Here is a 6,365-nt window from a genome sequence, read left to right on the forward strand (position 1 = left end):
TTAACATCAGTTTCTGCCTATGATGTTTGGTAGCTGGCCTTATATTGTGTTTTTTCTTGATCTTTAAATGTTACAGTTTCAATATGGAAATCCAGATAAAGCAACTATTCTTTAATCAGGGGGATGTTGATGAAGTTGTGTTGGATGTTGGAGAGGGACAAAAGAGAAGGGGTTTCTACTTCTAGTGTTTCTTCTAGCTTTGGTGGGGTGGCACCACCACTGGTTTGGCTTAGCTTTATCAGATTGATCATCTGGATTTTTGGAGGGTTTTTTTCTCAGGTGATTGAGTTCAATTCATTACATGTTTGGAGAATTCCTAAAATTACTTCTCGTATCAAAATCAATTCTAGAGAGAAGCACATCTGAGTTGCTTCCTGTGTACCAGAATTAATCATGTCGAAAGAAGTCCCCCACCCCCCGGTTAGTAACTATGATCATATGTTGTCCAAGAGTTCATGTTAAAACAAGTTGTTTTCTATGACTAAAGGGAAGAAAATCAAGTAAAAGATATAATGATTTGAAAAAAATCATAGTATTAGTCAATAACATTATTATTGTTTTTGCTTTGGGGTGGTTTGCTTCATTATTAGTGAAAGAATCAAGAAACTGGACGGTCTTTTCCAAAATCAGCTAAAATTGTAAAAACAATTATGGGTGCAAATTGTGGCGGTTTACAACTGCTACGCAGTTTAAACCACTCATGCATTTGCTAGTGGAGTGTGAAAAGGGTAACAATAAATCCTCAACATTTATTCAGATTATTTTCATTTTTTGATAAAAAGAATTGAAAGGAGTTGATTGTTTCTCTAAACAAAAATAAAATAAAATTTCTAAATATATTTATCAATTCAACTCAAATTCTTTTTCCAAAAAACACAATTAGTTAAAATTTGAAATTGCTTTTGATCTCATATAGAAAACGTCTTTAAAATACTATGTGGTACCATAAAATTAAAATAGTTCTAGCTAGTAACAATTTTAATTATATCTCTATTTTTGGTTCATGTGTACTGGAAGGGAAAAATTACCTTCTCCTGAGCATGAATTTGCACAATGGAAGTGAGGAGAAGCACTAGTACAACAGCATAATTCATCACCATAATGTAAGTTAAACCTGCAAGATGGAATTCAAATTAATAAGAAAAACTAACATAGACAAGCTCATAATCTTTTGCTTAAGTTTCAGGAGTAACTCTTGTTATGGTACCCTTAATACAAAATGTAAAATGAAAACTCATGATCATCACAAGGAGAGATTAGAGAAATGAAGTACAAGCCATGCCTAGATAGTCAGGATTGCAAGAAAGATTGGTGGTGCTCAAGCAAGAAAGAAGGATTTGAACTTTAGTTTTTTTCTGCTCTTCGATATCTACTTGTGTGCTCTTGAGTGTGTGTGTTTACGTTCTTATATATAGAGAAGGGGACTTAATAAGTTCACTCAGATCACACTTGGAAAAGCAATATAAAGAGACGGACATAATAAGTAAATGCTTAACGCTTAAGTTCATCAATCCTATCCATGAAGAATTTCTCTACTAAGAAATTATATCATCTCATTTTCTCAAGGTATGTATGATATGCTGTATAGGACTTAATAAGTTCACTAAGATCACACTTGGAAAAGCAATATAAAGAGACGGACATAATAAGCAAATGCTTAGTGCTTAAGTTCATCAATCCTATCCATGAAGAATTTCTCTACTAGGAAATTATATCATCTCATTTTCTCAAGGTATGTATGATATGTTGTATAGTATAAAGTTTAATAGTATACAATAATAATTTATGTGCCACTCTACACTAGACACTCCAAATTTTGTGGATTTACCTTTAAAATTTTATGAGGATTTTTCTTCAAGAATTATTCACACAGAAAAAAGTTCATAAGAAAATTCGCTGAATAATTTAAATGTATAAGAATAGATCGATTGATAAATTTATATAATACAATGTTTACACAAAATAATGAATAAACTCATATATTATAATGTATTATAATATCAAGTCTAACATCACGTATCAAACATATATTTCATGAGTATGATCATTAATATTATATTAGAGTTTAAAAAAGAAATCTTCACAATTCATATATTCAATTGTGTAAACTTTAGAAATGTATCTAGACTCGTATTAAAAAGTATTGGTATATTAGATCATTAGAAAGAGATAGAAAAAAAAAAAGAAGAGATGATTGATAAATGTGCTAGATAATTTTATATTTAGGCTTGAATGCATTTTTGGACCCTCATGTTTTAACTTTTTGCGATTGTCAACCCTTTTTTTTTTCTACGAATGGGAACCCTGTTCTTTCAAAATGCTGCACCGTTTACCCTTCCGTCAAAAACTTGACGGAACACGCTAATATGGTCTTCCACATGGATAAAAGGGGGATTTAAAAAATGTCTTAAATGCCACTTTTGGACCCTCAAGTTTACATTTTTTGCGATTGTTGACCCTGATCTTATTTTTAGTTTGAATGGAGACCCTAATCTTTCAAAACGTTGCACCGTTTACCCTTCCTTCGGAAGGCTAGGTAAGTGGGTTCCGTCATGTTTTTGATGGATTTGGACGGAAGGGTAAACGGTGCAACATTTTGAAATATTAGGGTCTCCATCGTAGAAAAATAAAATCAGGGTCAACAATCGTAAAAAATATAAACTTGGGGGTCCAAAAGTGCATTTAAGCCTTATATTTATTGATCATGATAAAAAGAGAAAGATACAAAAAAGAAGAGGTGTTTCAACTTTCAATGTGTAGGCAATGTTGGATTACACAAATATGGTTACTTGTTTTTATTAGATGCTCACCTTCTCTTTAGTTACATTAGAAAGATAAGATGAAAAAGTGAAAATAAAAGTTTGAGTGCTTATATATTAAATGAATACTTCCTTATTCTTGTTTATTGAGTCATTGCAAGCCTGGCTAGCTTGTTCATAAGTGATCACAAGTACTACTTTGGAAGAGTAAATATGGCAATTAACTAGTCGCTCTTCCTATTTTACAAAGTCGGTCTTGACATTCCACTATGTTAGGATCAATTATCATATATCACTCACTAATTAATTCAATTCAATCACACTTTTTCCTTTTCACAGGTTATACACAAACACCAGCAAACACACACTAGCTCACTTCTTTTTCCTTCTCTTTCTCTATATAGATCGAGGATATATATATATGATACATGCATGCATATATAGTGGACCTCTAATCTAAAGAGGAACAAAATAGCACTCCATTACAATTACAGTATAGTACTCCTTATTTTCCTATCTTTAACTTTCACCAAGCCTTGCCTTTCATGTAGGATTGAACCTCTATCTCCATCAGAAACCACCATCATCTAAAAAGACCACCATTAAAAAGGTCACTTTCTCTCCCTTTCTCTATTTTTTCTGCGGTTCTCTGGACATGCATGTATGTGGGTATTAATTAGCTATAGTATCTAGTTTCTTTAGTGTGTGTGTGTGTAATGTGTGTTATTATTGTGCACGTGTACAGATACTTGTTGTGCTAACCTCATTTAGTTGTCACTCATGTCATCTGCTATATACCCCGTGTATGTTTGCTGCCAATGATAGATCATGGGGAAAAATATGGCTGAATTGCACTTTTCATCCTTCAGTTATACTCTCTGCGTAGTTTTGGTTCCTAAAATTTAAAGATTGCACCTTTCAAGATACATGTTTATCTCAATTAGCACTTTTGGTTTTTGGTCCAATTTTATCTAATTTTTAACGATTCTGCATTAAAAAATTGGAAGGAAGATGATGAATGTGGGACGAAACCGTTAAAAATTGAATGTAATTCGACGAAAACCCAAAAGTGCTAACGCGGTAAACGTGTGGGATGAAAAGTGCAATTTTAGGGATCATAACTACATAAACGATATATGTGGGGATCAAAAGTGCATTTAAGTCAAGTATTTATTTTTTCTGTCGAGTCCTCCTTTTATACAAATTAAACTAGTTATTTTGGTGTATGATATTGTCATTTAAAGCTAAAGTTTAGGAAATATAATGATCTGGTCAAGCGAATTTTGAGGGAGTCTAAAAATATTGAAGAGCTGAATGATACTTTAATTGTATTGGTCCCTAAAGTCGAGTCGGTGCTATCGAGAGAACGCTACTAGAAAAAATATTTTTCACATCGATTATTTTCGACTTTTCACATCGGTTTGCGTCCGAGGTAAGTAAAGGTAATGTGATATGTCCTCACCTTTTTACATCGGTTATACAACCGATGTGGTAAGTACTTTTTTACATCGGACATCTGATAAAACCGATGTGAAATATACACATTAAAACTGAACGTATATGATTTCACATCAGTTTTGTTGCCAACCGTTGTGAAATTTATATATTTCACATCGGTTCTGTTGTCAACCGATGTGAAATGTATATATTTCACGTCGGTTCCGTTGCCAATCGATGTGAAATATATACATTTCACATCGGTTCTTTTGCCAACCGATGTGAAATCATGTAGCTTCATCCGTCCCATATGAGGAGTGAACATGGAATAGAAAAGATTGAAACTTTATATTGACCAAGTGAAAAAAGAAAAACACATAAAACAAAATCAGTGAACCACACAAAAAAGTTGAAGTTCAGCAGCCAAAATTAGCTATTTCGAATGAAAACCTAGTAAACTGGCACAAAACTATGAACCCTAAAATACCCAGAAAGAGAAAGGGAAAAAAGTAGGTACATTTACAAGACATGAAATAAAATAGAAATAGAGAAGAATCATATATTAACCGAGAACACAAATCAACAAAGACAAGGAAGGAGAGGAACTGCTTTTATCTTCGAAGACAATACACATTTCCTTTTTTTCTTTAACATCTTTGAAAATTTAGGGTTTTTTGGTTTATGGTTTTGCAATTGTGATTTTAGAGTGGTGGTGGTGGGGTGGGTGGACGGTTGGGGAGAGAGGTGGGAGGAAGAGAGGTTATGGTGGTGGGGAGAGGTAGAGGAAGATGGGGGAGAGAAAGAATTTTTTTTGAGCTATAGGGACTAAATTGAAGATTTAATGTTTTGGTCAAATTTCTTTTCTTACGTGGAATTTCCAAGTGGAAAATAAATATGACAAGTCAGCCTCTCAGTTAACGTCTGTTAAGATTTTTAACGTCAGAGACTAACTTGAATGCATTTTGCCACATCCAGGGACCACGGGATGCATTCTAGAAGTTTAGGGACCAAGTTGAAGGAGGATGACACATTTAGGGACCAAGTTGACTATTTACCTGGTATTGTATCCACCGTTGTAAAAAAAAAATGTTTACTAATTATTTTTGGGTGAATTATCACTTTCGTCCTTATAGTTACAGGCGTCGGGCATATTAGTCCATATTCTATAGAAATGTCGTCCGTAGTCCTTGAAGTTGCAAAACGTCGATCACGTTGGTCCCTGGCTCTACTCCCGTTAGTGAACGTTAACGGGAAGGATGATTTGGCACCTTAAGTGTCCTAATGGACTTGCCACGTGGATTGGTATGTTGGGGGGGAACTTAGGAGCTTCAATTTAGTCCCTCGCAAAAATATCAAAATGAGAAAAACTTCAATTTCTCCATCATCATCTTCCTCCTCCTCATCTTACCCAATAATTGAACATGATAAAAACTCTCATTTCTCTTCATCATCACATTCATGAACCAGATCATCAAAAAAAAAAAAAAATCTTCATCATCAACTCATTCATCTCCCCCTCACGGCCTCGCCCTCCATCAAAGGAACAAATTAAAAACCCAAGGAATAAATTTCTCACAATTTCCAGCAACCGGTGCCAAAATCCACTTTTTTTTTTTTTTTGAAAATTCAACAGTGGAATTAGTAGGGAATTTGGAAAATTGATGCTAAAAAGTATTCATTTAATAGGATACCTTAGAAGATATCAAACTTTCGAGTTTATTTTCCTCTATGATTGATGCTTGTATATCTCTACTGTGAGGATGAGAGTGTTGCTCAATGGTGAATGTAAAATCCTCAATAATAATTCAAAATTGATGATTTTACATTCACCATTGAGCAACACTCTCATCCTCACAGTAGAGATATACAAGCATCAATCATAGAGGAAAATAAACTCGAAAGTTTGATATCTTCTAAGGTATACTACTACTACTAATGGTTTGCTTGATTGTTTACGGTTATGATGTTTTAATGTCTGACTTATGACTGTTCTAATGAATTGTATGAGAAAATACATGAGATCAATGTTGTCAGGATCGGGATTCTTCTTAGGATTGGCCAGGGGGTAAAAGATGGTAAACCCTAGGATCGGGATCAGATCGTAGATCCTTTAAGATCCTAATAAAAATGCAAATATATACTTCATAAATTACATATACATAAAAATTC

This window comes from Lotus japonicus, chromosome 4, assembly GCF_012489685.1.
Source record: "Lotus japonicus ecotype B-129 chromosome 4, LjGifu_v1.2".
In the NCBI taxonomy this organism is placed as follows: domain Eukaryota; kingdom Viridiplantae; phylum Streptophyta; class Magnoliopsida; order Fabales; family Fabaceae; genus Lotus; species Lotus japonicus.